Genomic DNA, 27,053 nt, shown 5'->3' on the forward strand with positions numbered 1-27,053 from the left:
AGGGTAAATCAGTGGAGGGTAGTGTTAATGAAAACACAAAGAGAAGACAGTGTGTAGGAGAGGGTGGTCAACAATGTCAAATGCAGCAGATCAGTAGAGAAGGATAAAGACTAAGAAAAGCCCATCCGATCTGGTCATTATAAGATGATTTTGTAATATTGGAAAGAACAGTTTCAGTTGAGAGATAAGATCAAAAATCAAATTGCAAAAGGTTAAGGAATGAAAAGAAAGGAAGTGGGGGCAGTGAATGTACCTAAGAAAGGGAAGACAGATGCAGGATAACAGCTTGACAATATTAAAGGGCCTGACAAAGTATTTTTTAAGGATAAAGGAAACTTGGACATGTTTGTAGGCAGTACAGAAGGAACCAGTATATAGTCAGAGGTTGAAGATTCAAAAGAGAAATGGGAGAAGTATCAATCTAGTGGAAGGGACAGAATGGGTATAGATCAAGTATGCACATAGAGGAGCTAGCCTTGGCAAACAGAAGGACCGCCTCTTTGTCAGAGACTTTGGAGGGGAAGAAGAGAGTGTGGGACATGATGTCAATGTGTTCTGGGACGAAGACAATGAGAGAATGAGGCACTCATTTCTAATGGTCCCAAGTTTCTCAGTACAGTAAAAAGCCACGTCCTCATCTGAGAGAAAGTGAAAAGCAAGTATGTTTAAAAAAAAAAGGAAACGGTAAAGAGTATATATCTAAATACCGTGAAGAGTATCTCTCTAAAACCAACAACTAGCGTTATCTGTCATTAAGAAATACTAGAGGACTTTCTAATAAGATCAGGGGTATAGCAAGGAAATCCATTGTTAACACTATTATTTGTTATATTTCTATAAATGCTAGCTATCATAATAAGACAAGAAAAAAATAAGTGAATAAACATAGGCAAAGAAGAAATAAAATTATCATTTTTATAGATACGTTTTTCTTAGAAAACCCAAAAGATACAACCAAAAACTGAAACAATAACTTCAATAAAGTAATAAGATATAAAACAGACCCATTAAAAACATCAGGAAAAGGACAACTACACAATTAGAGCTTAAAATAAGATTTGAGGCTCTTCCTTAAGAGGAGATCGCTAAAAAGGAAGAAGTTTCTTGTCCTTCCAAAAATGAAACAGAGCCACAAGAGTTTTCAGCTTAGAAATCACACAGTAAGGGGCAGAGGAAGATGAGAGAAATAGTAGTAATTGGTAAGTCTCTTCTCAGTGGTACTGAGGCAGCTATTTGTCCATTTGATAAAAACAACAAAATAGTCTTCCTTTAGAGTCTTCCTGGGGCATGTATCCAATACATAACAGAAAACTTCCCAAAACTTATCAAAACAGATGACAATTTCTAACTTGTGATTCACAAATGACACTTACAGAAAGAACCTAAAGGGTGTTTCCAATATAACAGAGAAGGTCACAGAAAATAAAATGAACAATTTTGATTACATAAAATTCAAAAGATTTTGCATAAAGCCAATACAGTTAAAATTAAAAGGGAAGAATTTGACTAGGGGAAAATCTTTATAGCAAGTTCCTCTGATAAAGGTCTCACATTCGATATATATATAGAACTAAGAGCTATTCTCCAATAGACAAATGCTCAAAGGATATTATCAGGTAGCTTTCAAAGGAAGAAATACAGTCTATCAATAGCCATATGAAAAAATGCTCCAAATCACTAATAATTGGAGAAATGCAAATTCAATAACTGTAAGATTCTACTTTGCATTCATCAGATTGGAAAGGATTAAAAAAAAAGGAAATTAACAATTATTGGAGGAGCTTTGGGAAATAGGAATATTAATATATGTTGGTGAAGATGTGAATTGGCAGCCATTCTTTGTCTTTGGTCTAAGGGAGATGACCAAATGACCATCCTTTGATTAATAATGGCCAAATGACCATCCTTTGATTAATAATGGCCAAATGACCATCCTTTTATTAATAATGTGCTGGCTTCATTAATAAAATGATTAAATTACCCAGAAATTATATCTTTCAAACCTTTTTAATTACCACAAAAGAAAAGCAACTTAAAAAGACCTGAGAACTTTGATCAACGCAATGACTAACCATGATTCCAGAGAACTGATGAAGCTTGCTACCCCACTCATGACACAGAAGTGATGGACTTAAGATGCAGAATGCGATACACATTTTCAGACATAGCCAATGTGATAATTTGTTTTGTTTGACTATATATGTTTGTTACAAGGTCTTGTTTTTCTAGTCAGGATTAGGAGGGGATAATAGCAATAGGGTAGCAAAAAAGAAAGAAAGAAAAATAAAAGAGAGTCACTGAGGCATCTTTGTTCTTGTTGTTGATGATGATGGAGAGAAAAGAATAAAAGGAAGGCCAGAAAGATTAGACAATCAGTCATTCAACTAGTATTTATTAAGTTGCTACATGCCAGGCCCTAAGCTAAGTGCTGAGGATACAAAGAAAAGCAAAAAATAGTCACACTTTTTAGGAGCTCACAGTCTAATGGGGGGAGACAAGATGCAAACAACCATGTACAAAGAAGACATATACAGGATAAATTAGTGACAATCTCAGTGAAGGCAATTTAGACTAAGAAAGGCTGGGAAAGACTTCTTGCAGAAGATGGGACTTTAGCTGAGACTTGAAGAAAGCCAGGGAAGCCAAGAGACAGAGATTAAGCAGGAGATAGTTCTAAGCACAGGAAACAGTCAGTGAAAATGTCTCAAAGTTGGGAAGTGAAGGGTCTTCTGCAAGGAACACCCAAAAGGCCAGTGTCACTGGATGACAGAGTAAGGTGCAAGAAGATTGGAAAGGGTAGGAAGGGGCCAGGTTATGAAGAGTTTTAAAAGTCAAACAAAGGATTTCATATTTCACCTTAGAGGCACTAGGAAGCCACCAAAGTTTATTGAATAGGGAACTGACGTGGTCAAACTTGTGTTTTAGGAAGATCAATCTGACAGGTCAGCAGCATTGAAAGTTATAGCTTGATCTTACAATACACTTTAAAAGAACAGTAATCTGTACATAATAGAGACCTACAGCTTCATATACAATCCTCTTTTTCTGTTTTACTATGTATATAGAAATACCCATTCAAAGTTCCAAATAAAGTTCCAAATAAAAAAAAATTTAAGTTAAAAAATATTGCCAATGACTAGGAAGTCTTGGGCAACAGACCGAACACCATAGAAGCACAGGCTGTGTCTTCCTCACTGTTGTTACTGAAAGCAAGGGATGTAGAAGAGAAAAAATTGATTTGAGAAATGAACAGATGGCTCAGAAAAGATTTGCATTTCTACATCACAACTTACAATAGAGAGTTCAAAGATTCCTGACCCAAGATGGAGTCCACCTAACCAAGAATGGTAAGAATATATTTGCCAGGTGTCTCACAAACTTCATTTTAAAAGGCTTTACACAAAAATCTTTAAAAGAGAAGGAAAAGACTATATATATATGTATAATCTCCTACAGAGATCAGCCACAAAGAAGAAAGAATAGTAGCTGAGACACCTAGGAAATACATAGAAGCAAAATCCAAGAAAGAAGCCAGTAGTAAAACCCAGGACCTCAAATGTTTATACACAGATGCCCAAAGTGTAGATAACATACAAAAGAAACTACAGGTTTTGATTTCAAAAGTATCACTGAGACTTGATAGGATGAAACCATGTAACTAGATGACTATGGTTCTGAAAGGCTATAACTTAACTTGAAAGAAAGAAGATACATAAAAAGGGTGTCACTGAATATTAAGAAAGTATATTCATAACAGAATATTTGGGTGAAAGTTAAAGGATGGAGAAATAAATTATTTTTGTCACGGAAGCATACTACAGAACATAATGACTGAAAGAGGAAATAGAAGTCTTTGGGAAAGGGATCACAATCCTGGCACAGAGGCATGATAGTGAAGTGATGGGGAGGTTTCAGTTATCCACACATCTGCTGGAGTTCACTCTGTCAAAAGCTGACCAGCTAATAACTTCTTAACTTGCTTTAGTGATAATTTCAGATGCATACAGAATTAAAATAAAGACCAAGGCAAAATGTATTATGCTTCAGCTGAAATTTTAAAAAAAGGCAGGGGTAACAATCACGTTCTCAAGCAAAGCTACAGTAAAAATAGACTTAACTAAAAGGAATAAACAGGGAAACCACATTTTGCTAAAAGGTACCACTGACAATGATTCAATATCAATACCAAATATGTATGTGTATATACACATATATGTACATACACATATATAGATATAGATAGATACATACATACATCAAATGGCATAGCATCTAAATGCTATAAAAAATGGTGAAAGGGCTGTGTTATAAGAAATTAATTTGTTAAAATGTTCTATAAGAAATGATAGGAATGATTGCAGAGAAACCTGAGGAGATTTGCCTGAACTGACACAGAGCAAAGCAAGTAGAACTAGGAAACAATTTATACAATAACAACAATATTGTAAAGACAAACAGCTCTGAAAGACTTAGAAACTCTGATCATTTCAAAGACCAGTTAGAATTCCAGAGAACTCATGATGAAACAAGTTACCTACATGCTGACAGATTAAGGACTCAGTGTAGATTGAGACCCACACACACACATACACACTTATAGGTATGTGTGTGTATATATACACACATACATACATACACATATTGGACACGCCCAATGCAGGAATTTGATTTGTTACACATTTGTAACAGGGAGTTTGTTTTTCTTTCTTTTTCAGTTGGGGGAGGGATAAGGAAGAGAGAGAAGGTAGATTTCCCTTGATCAAAATAACATTTAACTTAAAAAATAATCATAAGGAAAACAGTTAAATGGGAAAAATATTTAAAGCAAATATATCTAATTAAGGTCTTATATCCAAAGATAGAGGTAAATTATTTATATGTACAAAGATATTTATCGCAGTATTTTTTGGTGTAACAAAGAACTGGAAATAAAGTGAGCACTTATCAGTTGGAGAAGATACGAACAAATTATGCTATATGAGCGTAATGGAAAATTACTGTACCATAAGAAATCACAACTATGATAGATTCAAAGAAACTTGGGAAATCTTTATGAACTGATGCAGATATAAATGAGCAGAACCACAAGAACAATTTATATGACTACGATAATGTAAAAGAGAACAGAAAGAATTTTGTTATGACCAATTGTGACATCAAAACACTGTTGGTGAAGCTTGTTTTTCACCTCCTGTCAATAAAAGTGATGAATTTGAGGTTCAGAATAAAATATAATTACATTTTTTTAATGGCCAATTTGTTGATTTTTTTTTGTTGTTTCACTACACTTATTTGTTACAAGGAAGGGTATCTATTTGAGGAGGGGTAATTCATGGGGGAGGCAGTTAGTGGGTAATGACAGTGATGCAAAAAAAGAAAGAAAGAAAAGAATACCATGAAACATTTTTCTTTTTTTTTATGCAATTGGGGTTAAGTGACTTGCTCAGGGTCACACAGCTAGTAAGTGTCAAGTGTTTAGTCTGAGGTGGGATTTGAACTCAGGTCCTCCTGACTTCAGGGCCGGTGCTCTCTCTACTGTGCCACCTAGCTGCCCCTCAATGAGACATTTTTAAAAGCACACAGAAAGGGGCAGCTAGGTGGCACAGTGGAGAGAGCAACCGGCCCTGGATTCAGGAAGACCTGAGTTCAAATCTGGACTCAGACACTTGACACTTACTACCTGTGTGACTCTGGGCTTAACCCCAATTGCCTCCTCCCCACCAAAAAAAAAGCACACAGAAAAGCACAGAAAAATTCAGAAGGGTACAAAGACAAGCAAGGTAGCTCTGTTGCTTCATGTTAAAACTAAAATACACTTTTAAAAAATTATACATAACAAATTTAGTTTCATACGCAATCCTCTTTTTCTACATTAACATTTTTCATTGATGTCTATTACCTTCATAATAAAAAATAAATTTTAATTTAAAAATAAAGACAAGACTAAAGACAATGTTGTTTAGGGAGAGTTTGCCTTGTCTAGAAGTCAAAACCAGATTTTTCAAAATCTAAAATTCTTTTAGTAATTGAGTCCTAACCCTACTATATTCTTCTGGATCTTTAACCAAGCTTTTAAAAATTAATGTTAGCTATAAAATGATTAAGCTGATTCTCCCTTAGAGCATCTGTGAGGTTCATAAGAACATAGTCTTAGACATAAAAGGACCTTAGAAGTAATTTCAACCAACTTTCTCATTTTGCGGATGGAGAAACATGCCCAGAGAGGATAAATGATCTACCCAAGGTCACCAAACCCTTTGTTTTAGAGATGAAGGAACTGATGCCCAGGTAGGCCTGAGATGACTTGTCTAACATCAAACAGGTAAGCAAGTGAAAGAGTTGGTATATGAACCGAGGTCCTCTAATTCCAAATCCAACACTCTTAATAGTGGCTAAAGCTAGTTCACTCTCCTCTCCCACTGGACGATTGTCCAATCAATCAACAAGGACAAGAGAAGCCAATATCCAGAAAGCCATGTGCTTAGCATTGCCCTGTGTTTGCAGAGAAGAACTATACTCCACACAGCCTTGCACTGCGTGCTGCACTCCAGCAAACTAGAATCTTATCTACCCCTAGGGTTCAAGAGTATATAACTAAATTCCTTCCAATGGGTTTAGTCATCATTTATTCCTATTTACCTTTGACCTCATGGCCTATTTTACACAGTTCCTTATTCACTGAAAAGTTGACTCCCTCACAAATGGGCTACACCCTGGTGTGCTCCTATCTAACCCCAAACCTGCTGGTTTAGTCTTGAAGATTGAGACTATCAGAGAGGGTATGAGCTCAGGAGAGGCTTTCCTATTAAGTCTGGAATTTTTGGAAACTAGGAGTGTACTACTCCTCCCACTTCTTCCCTTGTGCTCCCTCGTTTTTGCACTGGAGGCAAGGGGTGTCTATGTAGCCTGCTTCTTCTCCACTTCAGCAGGATGTGCCTGCCAGACACTTCATGCCTCTCATTGCCTGGAAGAAAACAGCAGTGTTCCTAGAGATGAGAGAACCTCAGAGAACTCCAGGAGGCTCCCAAAAGAATCAGAAAGAGTCGGCAATCTTCTTGTCCCTCTTCACTCATGTGTTTTAAGAATTCCTAGTTCCTTCCATGGAACATATTATCTAAAACCTCTTTTCCTTAAAGATTGTCCCAGTTGTTAGCAATACTTCTCCCTCACTACCTTTCATACTTTCTATTTAGTTCGCATATGTTTTGTATTTTCTTATCTTTGTACGTGTCACCCCTTCTCCACAGTACAATGTAAACTTTGAGGGCAAGGAGTTGTAGGGGTTTTTGTCTTTGTAACCCTAGGATTTAACATAGCACCTGAAAAAGAGAAGGCACTTAATAAATGTTTATTGAGTTGGCTGTCATCCACACCCCCTGTAGCTTTACTGGTGAGATAGTCAAGATACAACTAATGTAAAAAGAGAATAGTAAGTGTAGCCTCTGATAACACAGATAACATTCAAATTCAGGACCCTCTCTCTTAAAATAATTCTTGATGAATCATTCCCCCAACCAGAGTTTTCCCTGGAAAGGGCAGAATCTGGCTTATTTTTTTCTCAAGCGGCCTAGATCCCTTGCAAGTATGTAAAAGTTTTGGATTCAAGTCCTCAGTAGAACAATAGTAAGCCTATCCCAGTAAGCTCTGTTTCTCCCACCCAGAATTTCCACAAACTCACAGCATTAATTAGTGAAGATCCTTTATCATGAGTGAAATCATGGTTCTGTTGCATGGACCAATATTTCTAGTGCAAGACCAAGTTAGCACCTCTCCTTAACCTCTAGCATGACTCCAGCAGATAGCAATGGGTCCTTAGCCAGTATGGCACTAGTAAGCTATACCTCCATCAGTCAGATGTATGGTTGGCCTTACTGCCAGACTCTCTCAACACAGCTTTCCAGCTCCTGAACCACGATCTCATCTCTCATACATGGTATCCCAAGCCACTCCAAGGTACAGCCTTATTCCCACAGTCACCAACCCAGAAGCTCCTACTTAGAATTCCCTACATATGCATCTTCCATCTTTCCTTCTCTACGCATTCTTAAGCTTCCTGCAAATCCCAAAAGATTGAGGACTTAGGGTGTGATTCTACTTCTGTTGGCATGTCTCCAATACATTAGCATTCCTTCTAAGTAATCATAATTATTCCTCTTACAGGAGGCATATTAAGGCATATCTTGGAGGATAGCATATCAAAAAGACTACAGAGTTAGTTACAGCACTCCAGAACTGGCTCCTATAGTTGGCATGTTCTGAACTACCTGACCTGCATAAGCACTGGACTCAGAGATGCCAGGTCACACTGCACTTATGCACACCAAAAGAACATCATCCTCTTCACCACTTATTAGAATGTAAGAGGACACCAGGCAAAGGAAAAGAAAAGACTCAATATTTCATGGACGATGTTATTATTTAAAACCCTCTCCTAGTTTCATGGTTCCCAGTAAGTCTGATGGGTATACTAACTTGACCTTCTAGATGAGATGATATAAGATCTTATACCCTAAGATGGCACATTCTGGGTATGCCACATGAAACAACAGGAATTTTTTTAGTCAATCCACACCTGAAATGGTCCATACACAATTTAAAATTACACCTATTGTATATATACTTGTGATGGCATACATATAATAAAAAGTCAGAGTAATCATTAAAATGTTGGTAGCGTACTTATCCTCATGTGACTATGCATTATAATTAATGGTTTTGGGGGTGAGTTATGTAAGTATAAGCTAACTACTTTAAAACAAAGGGGAAACTATACATATACTTCTTATTTTGAATTTGCATTAACATAACATGACTGAAATAATGACCTGCTTTCATGTGGCCTACACAGGTCTGACAGGCAAGAATTTTTTTGTTGCCTGCCACGACATCATAAATGCAGACTAGAAAGAATCCCTGCTAATAGGGTAAAACACAAGAGAAGCCCAAAAGCCTCTGATTCAGAGGCATCTCCCTAATCTGCCCTTGTCAAACACTCTCCCTTGAACCTATCCAAAACAACCTATTCAAAGCTCTTTAAAATGATTTCTGCTGCAACTATCTCTTCAACTACACTTCAATGTCCTTGATTACAAGGTAAATTCCACTTCCCTGAGATTCCTCCTAAACCTGTTTCTTTGTCTAGAATCCTCCTCTTATGATGTTAAAAAATAAAAACTATTGGGTAGTTTTCTCCTTTGTACATTATACAAAGCATATTATACTAGCACATCTATTATATTGTCAATATACATTTTTCAATTCTTTAACATACTGCAAAATCAACAACTACTTAATTCAACAAACATTTTACAGCATCTGCTGTTTAGAGAATACAATGCTGGGAGTTGGGGAAGGCACAAAGTTTGGGTAATACAAAGTTCCAAGCAGATTTTTAAAAAAAATTTATTCTTAAGAAACATTAAATAAAATGAGCATTTCCATATGCATAAAATAGAAAAAGAAGATTGTACATAAAATTTTGAATTATTTTTCATGTTTTATTGATATCTTTCATCTTTATATCACAGTTATATCAATCCTCTCCCACTCCAGATTGAACTCCCACTTGTGACAAAGAAAAACAATTAAACAAAAATATCCAAAACAGTGACTGCCTCTAATGCTATATACAATATTCTGTCCCAATAGTCTTCCTTCTTTCTCTGTCATAAAGGATGGAAATATATGACATTATGTGGTCTCAGGGACCATCACTGGTTTTTCATTTACTCAGAGTTCTACTTCCTTTGGGTGATCTTTTCATTTCCATTGATGCAGTGATTGTGCACATTGTTGTCTTCATTCTACATCAGTTCATCTAAATCTTCCCAGGTTTCTCTAAATTTCTCATTTTCATCATTTTTTAATCACGTAATAATACTACATTAAATTCCTGTAACACAGTTTTTTTCCAGGGGGTAGCTAGGTGTCACAATGGATAGAGCATTGGGCCTGAAGTCAGGAACTCACCTTCCTGAGTTCAAATATGGCCTCAGATATTTACTAGCTGTGTTACCCTAGGCATGTCACTTAACCCTGTTTGCCTCAGTTTCCTCATCTGTAAAATGAGCTGGAGAAGGAAGTAGTAAACCATTCCAGTGTGTTTGCCAAGAAAATCCCAAAGACTTGGGGTTGGACACAACTTAGCAACAACAGTTTCCTTTTTTTTCTCCCCCAATTAATCCCTAGTTGATAGGCATCCTCAAATCTTTGCTACCACAAAAAGCCTGGCTATGAATATTCTGGTATACATTTCTTTTATTTCTGTCTTTAATTTCACTATGGTATATGCCCTATAGTGGGATATTTAGGGATAGAAAGTTTAGTCATCCACATGTACAAAAATATTTATAGCAGCTCTTTCTGTGGTGGCAAAGAATTGGAAATTGAGGGGATGTCCATCCATTGGGGAATGACTGAACAAGTTGTGGTATATGAATGTAATGGAATACTATCATGCTATAAGAAATGATGAGCAGGCAGACTTCAGAAAAACCTGGGAAGACTTATATGGACTGATGCTGAGTGAAATGAGCAAAACCAGGAGAATGTTGTACACAGAAACAGCCACATTGGGCAATGACTAACTTTGATAGACTTAGCCCTTCTCAGCAATGCAAAGATCTCCAAAAATCTCATGATGGAAAATGCTATCCACATCCAAAGAAAGAAATATGGAGTTTGAATGCAGATCGAAGCATACTATTTGCTCTTTTTTTTCCTTCTGTTTTGTTTTGTTTCCTCTTTCTTGTGGTTCCTCCTATTGGTTCTAATTCTTCTTTACAACATGACTAATGTGAATATATGTTTAACAGGAATGTATATGTAGAGCCTATATCAGATTGCATGCTGTCTTGGGGAGGTAGGCGAAAAGGGAAGGGGAGAAAAATTTAAAACTCAAAAGTATATAGAAGTGATTGTTGAAAACTAAAAATAAATTAATTTTTAAAAAGAAAAAAAAGAAAGTTTAGTCATTTTCCATTTATAATTTCAAACTGATATCCAGACTAGTTGGACTAATTCACAGTTCTCTACCAACAATTTATTAGTGTGCCTGTCGTTCAACAGACCAATGTTTGTTGAAACTTCCCATTTTTTTTGGTCATTTTTGCCATTTCTTATGGTATGAGGTAAAACTTCAGTTATATGTTTTAATTTATCATCTGGAGCATGTTTTCACATAGTCACAGTAATTTGCTATTGGAAAACTACTTATATTTGTTGACTACTTGCTTACTGGCAGAATAGTTCTTAGTCTCATATTTTTGTGTAAATTCTCTATATATTTTAGATATTAGACTGTTATTAGTGATATTTGATGCAAGTATATTTTCCCACTCTACATTTCTTTAAAATTCTATTTTCGTTGATTTTATTTTTGCAAAAGCTTTTTAATTTTATGTAATCTTTTTTATGATCTCTTCTATTCCCTGTTAATAATTCTCCCCAGTTTTAAAGATATCTAATCTCATGCTCTTTTAATTTTTTATAAAAAAGTTCACACCATAAAAAAATTAGAAGAGAACCAGATCAATTCTTTCACAAATACAGATAGGTGAAGAATTCTTATCAAATAGACTATTTACAAGCCTTATTTGGTAGGAGGCAAACAGAGGTAGCCCAGATTTGAAGTATCTGGCATTCCCAACTGTCTGTCAGGGTAAAGATTGATTTTACATTAAAGAAACCTAAAGTGCAGTGCCTGGTAACTATTTAAGAAGCTACTAACCCAGCCAAATGTAATATATTCCCCTTTCTGTGGGAAACTGCATTTTAATTTTTATAGGGTTTTTCCTACCTTATTCTACATAACAATTGTTGGACCATAAACTCCAATAATCATCATATTTGGGGAATACACAAAAATAAAATACAGAGTCCTTGATTTCAGAGTGCTTGCAATCTAGTTGAGAAGACAAGACATGCAAATAAAAGGACAGCTACAGCAATAAAAAGGCAGCATAGGTTAAGTACAAAATGAATGCCAGACAACAAATACTACAAGAATTTCTAGGAGGGTAAGATTACAGTGGGTTGGGATATTCAAAAAAGACCTCATAGAGGAAGTGGAAATTTAGCTAACTCCTGAAAAATAAGTGAGATTTACATGAAGAGATTGGAGGGGAGAAAGCATTAAGGAATATTTCAAATAAGTAAATCAACTGCATTTAATTAAGCACCTATTATGTGTCAGGCAATGTTAAGCACTGGGGATACAAAGAAAGGCAAAAGAAAATCCCTGCTCTCAAGGGGTTCATAGTCCAATAAAAGAGTCCAATAAAAGTGGTAAAGTGAATAGAGCTGTTGGATATGGTGGAGTGAGTGAGACCTAAGTTCAAATCCAACCTTCCCAGGTTTTTCTGAAACCATCCGGCTTGTCGTTTCTTACAGCACAAAAGTATTCCATCACAATAATTCAATACAACTTATTCAGCAGTTCCCCAATTGATGGACATCCTCTCAATTTCCAACTATTTACCACTACAAAAAGAGTTGCTATAAATATTTTTGTACAAATAAATCTTTTTCCTTTTCCTCTGATCTCTTTGGGATATAGACCTAGCAGTGGTATTGCTGAGTCAAAGGATCTGCACTGTTTTATAGACCTTTAGACATAGTTACAAATTGCTCTCCAGAATGGCTGGACCATTTCATAACTACACCAACAGTGCAGTGGTGTCCCAATTTTTCTACATCCCTTCCAATATTTGTTAAAACTACACACATACACACACACACACACACACACATACATACAGCATATATACATATATACATACATACATATGTATGTTTGCATGCATGCATATATAAATAAAATATGAGTATATGTATATATGTAAAATATGTGTGTATGTGTATATAATATGTACATATATTTGTAATGGATTTTGGTTTTCTTGTCCTTGGGGGAGGGTATGGAAGTGGAGAATTTGAAAAAAATTTTTAAAGATTCTGCTTTTAAAAAATTTAAAAAATATATTATTTCATTTGATCCTCACAACAACCTTGGGAGGTAGGTGCTATTATTATCCTCGCTTTACAGATGTAGAAACTGAGGCAGACAGAGGTTAAATGACTTGCCCAGAGTCAAAAAGCTAGTAACTGTCTGAGACCACATTTGAACTCGGGTCTATCTTGACTCCAGGCCCAGTGCTCTATGCACTGCACCACCTAACTGTCTCTCTCCATTTGGCTGATAATCTGTGAAAGATGATGAATAAGAATCAAACAGGATACCATATCATACCTATCAGACTGGCTAACATGACAAAACAGGAAAATGATAAATATTAGAGATATGGGAAAAGTGGAACACTAATGCATTGTTGGTGCAGTTGTGAAATGATCCAACCATTTTGGAGAGCAATTTGGAACTATGCCCAAAGGGCTATAAAAATGTGCATACTCTTTGACCCAACAATAGCACTTCTAGGGCTGTATCCCAAAGAGATCATACAAATGGGAAAAGGACCCACATGTACAAAAATATTTATAGCAGCTCTTTCTATGGTAGCAAAGAATTGGAAATTGAGGGGATACCCGTCAATTGGGGAATGGCTGAACAAGTTGTGGTATATGAATGTAATGGAATACTATTGTGCTATAAGAAATGATGAGCAGGCAGACTTCAGGAAAACCTGGGAAAACTTGTCTCGACTGATGCTGGGTGAAGTGAGCAGAACCAGGAGAACATTATACATAGCAACAGCCACATTATGAGATGACTAACTTTGATAGACCTAGCTCTTCTCAGCAATGCAAGGATCTAAGACATCTCCAAAAGCCTTATGATGGAAAATGCTATCCACATCCAGAGAAAGAACTATGGAATATGAATGCAGATTGAAGCATACTATTTGCTGTTTTTTTTTCTTCTGTTTTGTTTCTTCTTTCTTGTGGCTCCTCCTATTGGTTCTAATTCTTCTTTATAACATGACTAATGTGAAAATATATTTAATAGGAATGTATATGTATAGCCTATATCAGATTGCACACCATCTTGGGGAGAGAGATGGGGGGATTTAAAACTCAAAAGCTTATAGAAGTGAATGTTGAAAACTAAAAATAAATAAATTAATTTTTTTAAAAAAGAATCAAACAGGATTAAAAAATGTATGGATGGGTTTCAATCCTTACTGGTTTAGGATACACCTATCTTGATGAAATCACAGAACCACTGTAGCACTGACGTATCCCCCAGTGTCTGGCAGACTGTCTTGTACATAGTGGGGTCTCAATAAATCTTATTGGCTCATCAAGAAGGACTCAAAGGTATAATAAAGATAATACTGCTAAAAAAAATAGATTAGATTTGTTATAATTTTTTTTTCTTAGGACCTTGAAAGGATTCACATATCTTGTTCTTCCTTAATACAGGAATTGCAAAATAGGAAGAAAGTGAAATATTATTATAGTATCTCTATTTATGAAGAAATAGGAGGGAAGGGCTCAATAACAAAAGTAATAAAAATTATATAGTGTTTTACACACACACATTGCTCATTTGAGCCTCACAAGAACCTTGTAAGGTAGGTAATAAAAGTATTATTAGGCCCATTTTGCAGATGAGGTAACAGAAGCTGGAGAGGCTGAAACAATCTGCCCCAAGGTCACACAGCTAATGAACATCAGAACTGGGATTTGAATCCAGGTCTTCCAACCCCAGGTCCAAAGCTTTTTTCACTACAGCAAGTCCAGTGCTTAGCATAGTGTCTAGCACACAGTAGGTGCTTAATAAATGTTTACTGACTAAATGACTGAAAGGTGACAACAGACTTTAAATGAGAATCTAGCTCCCTTATGTCATGGCTAAATTTGCTATTTATTTCAAAGTCCATACTCACAATGCTTGGGGGGTGGGGGACAATTTAGGTTGTAATGCCTCACCCCCAAGCCCCAAGAAAGGATCGTATAAACCAAAATGCAGCAGGTTAAACAGTCATTGGGCTTACTAGGCACAGTGACGGTTCTAACTAGACCTCATGAGAACTAGACAGAATCAGTTTGGTTTATGGACCACAAGAAGGGAGTCTCAGACCAAGCCTGACTTGTCAAAAACAACCCAAACCCCGAAAGGTTTGACAGCAGGTTCCCCCTGGTGCTGCTATTTTAATAATAGAGGAAACAATTGAAACAATTATGACTGTCAACTAGTGCCTCAGTCCAGTCCTTGGATTCCTCCAGACTTCCCTGCCCTCTGGCAAAGGAGGAGACAAGTATGAGGTGTGCCTCAATGATCCAACCATCTATTTGCCACTCCCACTTCCACCTTCATTTAGAGCTAGTGAGTCAGTGGGGTCAGGTGGACCGATGCATTTGCTTTTGTTATTTTGCACAAGTATGCAAATAGCTAGAACCTCTCTCCAGGCTGGTCCTGACTGCACAACACTGTATATTCTCTTTCATTTGGGAGGGCAAAATATCCACCTTAGGTAGTATCCCCAAAGGCAGATTTCTCTTTATGTGGGCCAGAGGCTGCCTCCCTTCTTGCCAAGGTTTACTAGTTCAGTAGGTATCAGTACTTAAGAAAGGAGAGCTCCCCAAATCAGATGTGAGGATGGAAGCAGAGTGAGGCCACCCTGAAAGTCCACACAGTCAGTCAACTCATCATCAGCTGTAATTAATCCTCTCCTAAGCTGCCTCTCAGTCTCAACCTGTGGCAGAGCAGCTTCCAAAGCCTTTCCTGCCTGTCGAAACTTCGGAGCAAACATTCCTGACCAGGTCTTTCAACCCAAACCCCAATGACTGGTACCAGAAGGGTAAACATATTAGCCCCAATGGAAGCAAAACAAAAACTGGTTCTTCTGCTGTCTCACTCTCTAAATGGCTTGTAAAGTTTTAATTAAGCTTAACACAATACAGCTGAGTTTTTTTTCACCTCTTAAGAAGCCTCCAGCCTATGACAAAGAGTATGAGACAGAATTGAAGAATGACTGAAATTCTTCAATGTGTGAAGCCACACACAAACAATATTAATTGGAAATCTTGGTCATGTCACTTGCAAATGATAAAATGGCAACACCACCACTCACTGGAGCATCTGAAACACTAAGACTGGGTAAAGGTTCTTACCTTTTTGCCCAGATTTTTATGTCATCTCTTCTTTAAAGAGCTCCACTAGAATCATACATTTTGAGCAGGACAGAACTTTTGAGGCCATCCATCCAACAGACTTAACATTTTTTGTAATGATGCACCCCTTTGGCAGTGTCAGGTGAAGCCTATGGACTCCTTAAGAGTAGTATTTTTTTTCTCTGAAGGGTATTAGTGTCCCCTGTTTTATTTTTTTTTTAATTTTTAAATTAATTTATTTTTAGTTTTCAACAATCACTTCCAGCTTTTGAGTTTTAAATTTTCTCCCTCTCCCTCCCCACCTACCTCCTCAAGACAGAGTGAAATCTGGTATAGGCTTTATATATATATATACATTCCTATTTATTTTCACATTAGTCATGTTATAAAGAAGAAGTAGAATCAATAAGAGGAACCACAAGAAAGAAGAAACAAAACAAAACAGAAGAAAAAGAAAAGAGTAAATAGTATGCTTCGATCTGCATTCAAACTCTAGTTCTTTCTCTGGATATGGATAGCACTTTCCATCATGAAATTTTTGGTGATGTCCTAGGTCCCAGCGAGAGTAATCTTTTTAAATGCGTAAGATAAATCCAATAGGATTACAAAAGAGACCAATTATATTGAAATATTTTGATAATTTTTTTTTAATTCACAGACCCCAGGTTAAGAATGCCTGAAGCCAAATCACTCATTTTATAGATAAACAAACAGAGGCCAACAAACTTGCTCAAAGACAGAGCTAAGATTTGGACACAAGATCCCAAGTCCAAATCCAATACTCATTCCAATTTACCATTGCTGTCATTGCTTTTTCATAGACAAGGATACAAGGTCCTTGAAATCATTTATCAAAGTTACACAGCAAAATAAATGGGACAATAAAGAAGAACCCTTAGGTTTATACTTTCTTGAAAGACCCATTGTCTTTCAAAAAAAAAAAAGACTTATTAATGTCAAGCCAGTTTGAGTTGTTTGTGCCTAAGGTCAATACACAGAACTTCCTAAATACACACAAAGCCTTTCCACAGAACTCAATTTGAAATAAAAACAAACCTATTTCATTTCTAAAAGGAAGCCATGGTATGTTATGTTGTGGAAACCACACAAGCGATGGAGTCAGAAAATCTGAAGTCTAGGGGCAGCTAGGTAGCACAGTGGATAGAGCACCAGCTCTAGAGTCAGGAGGACCTGAGTTCAAATTTGACTTCAGACACATAACACTTACTAGCTGTGTGACCCTGGGCAAGTCACTTCACCCCATTGCCTAACCAAAAAAAAAAAAACCTGAAGTCTATTCCTGGCTCTTCTCCTTAATAGCTACATGAATCTGAATGATTCACTTAGCCTCTCAAGGCATTGGGTTTCTCATTTTATAAGATTATAAAGTTGGACTGGACAACCTCCAAGGTCCCTTCCAGTTCTAATTTTCTGACTCTAGGTTTTCTTATCTAGAGAAGGGCAACATTTGTTTGTTGTTTCCCAGTACTGGTATCCCCATCAAAATGTGAAAGTGCTGATCTAGGCCCCTTACATGGCACAGTCCATAGAGTGCTGCATTTGGACTAAGGAAGACTTGAAGTTGAATCCTGCCTCAGACACTTATTAGGTATGTGGTCCTGCACGTGCCAACTTAGCTCAGCTTCCTCATCTGTAAAAGGGGGATAATAATACCACCTACCTCACAGAGTTGCTGTGAGGATCAAATAAGAGAACATATGTAAGGCATTTGGCAAACCTTAAAACTATTATTACAGAGAAATCTGGGTGGAGCAGTGGATAAGATACTGGCCTGGGAACAAGACCTGAGTCCGTATACTGCCTCCAACACTTACTAGCAGTGTGATGCTGGGTAAGTCACTCATCATTGACTGGCCTCAGTTTCCTCTTCTATAAAAGGGAGAAAATAATAACACCTATCTCCCAGGGTTGTTGTGAAGATCAAACAAGGTCACACATGGAAAGAACTCTGTGAATCTTGAAGTGCTATATAAATCTAGCTGTCATTATTGCTACTGTTTCAAACTTGTTAGAAGTACCTCCAGAATATTATGAGGAAATAATGATTACACCGGCCAGGTTATTTTATATAGCTTACTGACTGAATTGGAAAGGCATAGCAGATAGAGGGCCAGCACTGGAATTAGGAAGACCTGTATGCAAGTCCTACCGGTGACACATACTGGCTACGTAACTGAATTCCTCAATGCAACCAGGCAGCTCTCTAAGATTATAAATTACAGAAGAGTTGTCCATCAACATCATTACAAAAAATCTCCATAATTGGAGTTCACTCTATTGATGAAATCACAGGTTCAAACCCTCTTTCCCCACTTCCCTCCCCCAAAAAAGACTGAATTAGATTTTTAGGTAATTGATTTACACATACATATAAATTTACGAATGGATATAAGTTGATTTACATACACATAAAACTTGTGAAGACAGCAAAAAAAAAAAAAACTGCACAATGATAGAGTCTATTCCATAACCTAGACATCAGCATGGTTCCTCCACACAATTAATGTATCTATGAGAATATAGGTAGTTCCTGTTACCGATCCACTAGTAGTCTCTGTTACACCATGACTGGACTGAATTAATTTGAATTAAATTGTTTGCAGAATTGCCTTCGGTCTTTTGGACTCAGATTTTGAAGCTAACATTTGTTTCAGAGAAAACCTGGCTGAATCAGCTACATCTAAACATGAGACCTCATGCAACTATCACTCAGGACAATATACTTTTTTAAAAATTTTCCCCTGAAGTCAGGAGGACCTGAGCTTAACTCAGGCCTCAGACCAAATACTTGACACTTACTAGCTGTGTGACCCTGGACAAGTCACTTAACCCCAACTGCCTAAAAAAAAAAATTTTTCAAATATCATTATTTTTTTACACTTCAATAATTTTTCTGTATATTATTTCTCACCTTCCATCACCCTTCCTGATAACAAAGAACAACAGTAGAGCAAACTGTTGTTGAGCAACTCTCTGTTGTATTTGGCATCTCTAATATAATCTCACCTCTGGATTCAGTATTGGTCACTGGATTTATCCTGCGTTCAGTTGCCTTTTGGGTTGTTTTTTATTTATATTTTGTAATTCTTATGTATCTTGTTCTGGGACTACTTACTTCACTCTGCATCACTTCATACAAGTTTCTCTGAGTTTCTCATATTTGTAATCTCTTTTGAGGATACTATTCATTCAGGATGGTTCTTAATGCATAACTCTTAGATGGTAACATGTGTACCTGGGATGTCAGGACTTACTCTGGCCAAAAACTCAATGGATGTCAGGACCAGCATCTTTTTCTATGGAAAGAAGGGAATAATGAATAACTGTTTATTGGGCAAGTGACAGGAACAGGGAAATTAATAGATTTTTCTCCAGTTAAATGTTGAAATGAAGAACATTTTAAATAAAATGTATTTTATCAAAAAGCTATGTAAAAAAGCAAAAAAGCCAAAAAATATTGAGACCAGTCAGGTTTGTCACACTAGAGATAAATTCACTGGCCATCTTTCTGAAGGCAAGCAGTTAGGTTTCAAGGGGAAAAGGAGAATGGTAAAGGGTCCACATTGCTCCACACCCTTGTGCAGCAATGCTAATCAACATGCTTTCTTCCTCTGATCTTGGTTTACCAGTAAAACTGAGACATCTTTGACCACAAAGCTTTGTATAGGCCCCTAAATTCAGACAATTCAGGGGCCATTTTCTTCTTTGTGTTATTATAACTACAAATGACCAAAGTGTGTCCTTGAATGGTCCTCAAGCCCTAGGTTGGAGAAGTAGAACATTCGTGCTTATGCTCTGGCAGAGTATCAATCTGTTTGCCTAAAGGCAAGGATAAGGATTAAAGGTCATTTGATTTTTTGGATTCTTGCCTAAATGGCAGTTTAATTGTCCTATCATAAGTATTAGGTGCATCTACTTATTAAATAAAGGTATACAGAAAGCTACCTTCATACAAATATCAAATCTATATGTTAGTGATTTATCTTTGCTATACAGTTATACACAATATATCAATATACTACCATTCCATAAATACATATTGATATGGCACAACAGAAGCATAGATATTTGCATAAATGCAGTGGGACAAGCCCCACTCTGTTGAAGACTGAAGGCAGGATATATCAGTAATTAATAAATTCCTACAATATAAACACTAATTTATTATTTTTGTCATTATTACCTTCACATAGGGGTAGCAAGACATAATAGAGTGGGTACGCTTAGAGTCAGCGAGGTTTGGATTCAAATTCTGCTCCTGACAAAGTGACTCTAGATGAGTTACTTGATCTCCATGTCCCTCAAGCAAAAACCTAGGATTTATCAATTAAGTCAAAGTGGGGATATAATCTGTACCAATGCAGGATGTGCCCATATCAGAAGTTCTCCATGCTAACAAATGCATACATTTTTCATATATTCTTATATTCTACTATACCTTACCATTCTCAAGTTATCCTCTTGTATCTTACCTCTTCTAGCCAAAATCTGTGAAAAAGCTGTCTGCACTCAATGCCTTCCCTAACTCTCCTTTCACTTACTCCTTAATTAATTAATTAAAATCTAGCTTCTCACCTCTCCATTCAACTGAAGCTACTGTCTCCAAAGCTATCAATGATCTCTTGGTTGCCAAGTCTAGTACTCTTTTCTCAGCCCTGACTTTTATGTTATTGCTCAGTTGTTTTCAGTTGTGATCAACTCTTTGTGCCCCTATTTCCTGGCAAAGATGCTGGAGTGGTTTGCCATTTCCTTCTGCAGCTCATTTTACAGATGAGGAAACTGAGGCAAACAGGGTTAAGTGACTTACCCAGGGTCACACAGCTAGTTAAGTGTCTGAGGCTGGATTTAAACTCAGGCCTTCCTGACTACAGTCCTGGCATTCTATCCACTGCACCACCTAGCTATCCCAATTCCTCTTGACCTATCTGCTACATTTGATGCTGTTAACCAGCCTGTCATCCTGCATACTCTCTCCTCTGGGTTATCATGGCACTGTGCTCTCTTGGTTCTAGTCCTACCTGTCTGACCTCTCTTCAGTCTTCTTTGCTAACTCATCATCATATCACATCCTCTAACCTTGTGCCCCAAAGTTCTATCCTAGGCCTTCTCTTCTTTCTCAACACCCTACTTATCCCTCATAATCCCTGTCCCCTTCCAGGAAAAGCTCATCACCAGGACATTCATCATCTCGGAGATTTCATCAGTTTTGGTACTCACACCTCACAGTTCGCTCTGCCCCTCTGAATGAAGGGCTGGAGGGTAGAACAAAACTCTCTTCCCAAAGTCCATATTTAAATAAAGGGCTCAAGAAGCCCATCCAACTCTTCATTTCCAACAGTTGCACAGCTTGGTGTCAGCCATTACTAATATCATGCCTTTGTGCTGGGAACATTGTTTTGCCCCACTCCTAACCCTTTACAGCTTCCTTTTGTGTATTGTCTTATCCACTCACTCACCTGTTTACTCTCCTTAAGAGCAGGGATTGTCATTTAATTGTATCCCCAACACTTAGCACTGTGCCTAGCACATAGTAGGCGATTAATAAATGTGTATTGTATTATATTGTATTTCATGTTGTATTGCATTGCATTGTATCTTAGTACACTCTCTTAGTAACCCCATCAGCTCCCATGGGTTGGGAGCTCTCAGATGATTGAGTTCTCAGGTGATTGAGAAATAGAGAGAAAGACATAGACAAAAGAGAGAGACAGAGAGAAAAGAGAAAGATATATATATATAGATATATATAGGTATATATATAGATATATATATATAAATGCACACATATTTATGGTGGTAGCAGCTATACATATTTATGTATCCAGGTCTAATTGATGATTGTAAATTTCAAACTGATTATCCCGGAACATCTCAGACTCAGCATATTCCAGGCTGAACTCATTAGCTTTCCCCTTAAACCCTCTCCTCTTTTCAAATGTCCTTCCTTTTCTCCAAGTCACTACCATCCTTCCAGTGTCTCACGGTTACTCTGCATAATCAGTGGCCAAATCTTGCCATTTCTTTCTTCACCACATCTTTTGCATCAGACCTCCTCTTTGCCCTCATCCAGCTTCCACCTTAGTTCAGGCCCTCATCACCTCTCACCTATACTGTTGCAGCAACCTCCTAATGGGTCTCCCTTTCTAAGCTAAGGTTTTTCTCAGTTCTCACTTTGACTGAGGCAACACCCATTCAGTGATTAAGGCTAGGTAAGAAATGAGCCAAAGAATGGCCTCTTTTACCTAATCCAAAAAAAAAATCAATCTGGGCAGGGAAGACCCTCTGGGTTTCTGACCAAAACCAAAATTATATTTACATTCACTCTGAGCCATCAAGGCCAAACAATGACCACTAAGTGGGGCTTGGGCTGGTACCTATTGCTGACCAATCAATGAGAGCCAGAGTGAATTGGGTTTAAGACACAGTATTTAAGAAAGAAATCTAGCCTGTAAACCCCAAAATATCTTGTGAGGTTTCAGCCATCAAAATTTACATTCCTTTATGTAGAACACCCTCAGGGAAGGGTATGATACCCTATGTGGACAGAGGGAGAGGAGGGAGGGAAGGGAAGAAGGAGGGAGCTGCATTGCCCACCTGGAACTGGCTAGTTGGGTTCCCAGTAGGCAGCTTGGATTACTCACAGGTTGTTGTTTGTCCTTCATTCTTAAAGAAGACCATGATATCAGGAAGGTGATTCCATGACTTGCAAGTGAATTGGATTGAATTGAGGGAGGGCTATGCAAAGCCACCAGGGTTACTTTCTCCTCTCCCTTTTCTTTTAAGATAAAGTTCAAGCACCATCTTTTGTGTAATGTCTTTCCTAATTCCCTCAACTACTAGTGACCTCTCTCCTGAGCTACTTTGAACATATTAGTTATCTAGTCACTTTATATTTAGGCTGTATTATTTCTATATCTGCTTGTTATCTCCCCATTTAGAATGTAAGTTTCCTTCAAGAAAGGACTGTTTCATTCTTTGTACTTATATCCTCCACAGAGTGCCTGACACAGAGTAGGCATTTTAAAAAATACTTGTTGATTGATTTATAGTATTATAATGAAATGTTAAAAAACAAAAAAAAATATCCAGGGGAAGATCTCCAGTGCAAAGAGTAGTTTATGGAGGGTTTACAGAAAGACATGGACAAGAACCACAGAGGTTAAGGAGGTAAAAATCAGAAACAAGATTGGCTCTGGAGTCAGAGAACCTGGGTTCAAATTCTACCTCCAATACTTCCCATGGGATGTGTGATATTGGGCAAATCACTTAATCTCTCTCAGCTTCGACTTCCTCATCAACTTATATGGTCTCTGAGGTCCCTTAGAGATTTCAGCCAATGAACCCGAGTATAGGGAGTTACAACCTGGCCTGAAGATGGCAGCTCCCAAACTGGTTTGATACATATATTAACATGTTAAAGTATTATCATCATCTTTATTATGTTCATCCTTCACCAAGATTTGCTAGGTTTCTACCAGTTTTCAAAGCTGGCCTTCAGTACTATTATTGACTCTGGTTGACTTTTAATGTGTAATAATGATGTTAAAATTTAGAATGATAGCCTACACGTGAATGGAAAATACCAGCTAATTTGCATGTATGCAAATATATAATCGAGTTGCACTAAAAGCCTTTCCAGGTTGGAAGGACTTGCCAGAATTCACATTTGGTAAGTATCACATCTACATCATAATAAGGCATTAGAGTAGAATTCTGGTTGGGGGTCAGCTGCCTTATTATGCTTTTGAGGCCTTTCACCAAAAGATTTAATCAATTAAAAAATAGTTTATTTCATGACTTTGAACAGATATAACCTTTAAATCCTCAAATTAGAAAGGACCATAAAAAGCCATCAAATCCATCCCCCTGCCATAATGATAATATGCAGCATCAGCATAACACTTTTAATATTTACAAAATGTTTTACTCATATTATCTCATGTAATCTTCACAACTCTGGAAAGTAGGTTCTTTTATTATCCCCATTTCACAGATGAAGAAACGGAGGGTGAGAGAGGTTAAATAACTTGTCCAAGATCACACAGCTGCTGAGTGTCTGGAGGTGATTTTGAAATCAGGCTTTCCTGATTCCCAAGGCTCTATCCACTACCCCATAAGTAGACCTGCACTCTAAATTATCCCATGTGGGAATCTAAATTCCGTTTTGCACACCTGCCTGAGTATAAAGATACAATATGCTCATTCATTAGTGAATAACCTAATGAAACAACTGAAAGGGTATTATTAACTAAAGGTCCTAGGAAGACCCTTAATTAATGCACAACAGTGCAAGTGTAAAGAGCTGCCTTGACTGTAGGTTTTATGTTAGGCTGAGCAAGTATGGGTGCCAAGAAAAAGATGAGGCCTTCAAGAATTATTTTCTGCATTCCTTGGCATATATGCCCGTGTGGGCACTTCAAGTTATCTGGATGCACCTTTTAGACCAGGAGTTCTTAACTATTTTTGTGTCAGGCACCTCTTCAACAATCTGGTGAAACCTATGGACCCCTTCTCAGAATAATATCTTTGCATAAAATAAAATGCATAGGATTAAAAAGGAAACCAATTATATTAAAATGCAGTTATTTATTTTTTTAGACAAGTTCAGGGACCCTAGGTGAAGAATCCCTGTTCTAGGAGAGTGGCAGACTCCTAATAAGAGTTTCCATAACCTACCTGGACGTCGGTTCCAGATACTGAGCCGAAGCTATCTAGCTCTATCTCTGTCAGATATCTATAGCAGTGGCTTCCTTTGCCAGCTGACTTGGCTAGAGCTACTAATGGAGTTTAGATAATAAAGTGAGGAGGCCTATGTAAGTCAAGTCTGTTTGTTTCTTATCCTAGGATCCTCTACTCTATTACAGATCCACACAGTTTAGTAATCCTCACCACAATAATGGAAGTGGTTGACAAGAAGAAATGATGAATAGCTTTCGGGAGACAACTGCCATTTCTATTTTCTTCGACCCTTCCCCCAACCTCCTTTGCCAGGGCAATTTAGAAGAGTAAGAATAAATAGTGTTTCACCAAAAAGAGTTCTTTCTTACTTCAGTGCTGAGCTCTGAGGCCATAAGTGGCTTAGCAGGCAGAGCTAGCCCCAGGGAGGGAAGGAAAGTTTGGGGTTTTGTTGTTCCTGTTGTTTAATATCCTCACAGCCTCTCTCACTACAAACCCGATCAGACTCTTAGCATCTTCATCCTAGCCCTGGGTTGCCCAATGCCAACCATCTTAGTTCTCCTTCCAAGGTAGTTTTTAACCATTCCAGCCCCTGAATCAGAGGACCTGGGTTCAAATCCCAGCTCTGCTACCTTGTACATACTTATGTGATCTCAGCCACGTCACTAAACCATCCCAGGCCATGGTTGCAATTCAACTAGCATTTATTAAGTGCCTTGTACATGCCAGGCACTATGCTAGAGTGTAGAAATACAAAGCCAGAAACAAAAAACGTTTTCTCATCCCTATTAGGAAGGGGTTAGACTAGATCACAGAATCTCAGGGTTGGAATGAACCTCACTAGCCAATGACATCTGAACAAGCATTCATTCCCTTGATAACATCATAAATGTTCATGAAGCCTCTACCTAGAGCCATCCAGCAAAGGGGATCTGCCTCCTTTTGGATAGCTCTAATTACCAAGAAATGTCTCCCTACATGGAACCCAAATTGGGCCCTCAACATTCCTCCACCACCTATCCATCAACTCTACCACTGATTTGCTCCTAGCTGTGTCCTCTGAGGCCAAGAAACACAAGTCCATTCGATTGTAGGTACAAACTTGTGATAATTCCAAGGTCCTGTATCACTCTGTCTACCTCACAGGATCCAGCTTTCTTCACTGAGAATATGGAGTCATTCAACAAGAAATCCTTCAATTCTACCCCCACACTTTTCAAAATTTCTTCACGTAGTCAGCATTCTTTCTTCTTTTCTTTGAATCTAAGAGAAAGCGGTATTCCTATTTCTATTGAAAGTTAGTTCCTCTATGTTCCCTCTTCCATCTTAGCTCCTCTGTTCTTCTCCAAGACTTCAGTGCAACAATGATCCCTCCTCTTATCAATCATCAATCTCTTTCTCTCTACTGGCTCCTCATCATCATCTACTACAAATATGCTCAGGTCTCCTCAATCCTAAAAACAAACAAACAAACAAACAACAAAAAAAACAAAGGCCAGTTTTCTGGGGGTTGAGCCAAGATGGTGGAGTAGAAAAAGCACTCAGCCAAGCTCTCTCAACATTCCCCTCCAAACAATTTTAAAATAACACCTCAAATCAAATTCTGGAGTGGCAAAGCCTACAAAAGGTCAGAGTAAGATATTATTCCAGCCCAAGACAACTTAGGAGGTCTGAAAGAGAGATCTGTGACATGGGGGGTGGAGGCTGACCCAGAGCCCAAGTGGATGAAATACCAGTAGTGGGACTAGATGGTGGTAACAGAAGCAGCAGCAGCTTTGGGAGCTCTCAAGCCAGAGACAATAAGAAGATGTGGCAACTGATTAGAAAGAGATTACCAGGGAGTCCTGTGCTAGCACAGGGCATAAGAACAGATGCTGTTTGGCAACTCCACTGCCTATATCCACTTCCAGATCATAGTTCAAGGGCTAAGAGAAGCACTTTCAGTCAAGAGAGAGTAAAAACCCTAAGGGGAAGGAAATATAGATTTTGTCACAAGGGATCAAGGACCTTGAGGAACAGTACCCCTTCTAGGCCCAAAGGATCTGGAAGCCTGAAGAACAGTATCATTTCCAGTCCTAAAGTTTCAGGGATCCTTCTTGGAAAAAGACCAGAGTGCTGACCAGGAGAGTAGTGACCACACCCTCTCCCCAGATTATACCACCTTGAAAGCACCAATAACTTCCAAACTCCCAGAACGAGTTCTGAAAATAGCAATGGTAAAAAGCCTAAAGTTTGAGATAATGCCCTTCCACCCCCACACCAGAAATAGAGTCTAACTTTAA

The sequence above is a fragment of the Phascolarctos cinereus genome, unplaced genomic scaffold (assembly GCF_003287225.1).
Source record: "Phascolarctos cinereus isolate Bilbo 61053 unplaced genomic scaffold, phaCin_HiC Scaffold_5;HRSCAF=322, whole genome shotgun sequence".
NCBI lineage: Eukaryota > Metazoa > Chordata > Mammalia > Diprotodontia > Phascolarctidae > Phascolarctos > Phascolarctos cinereus.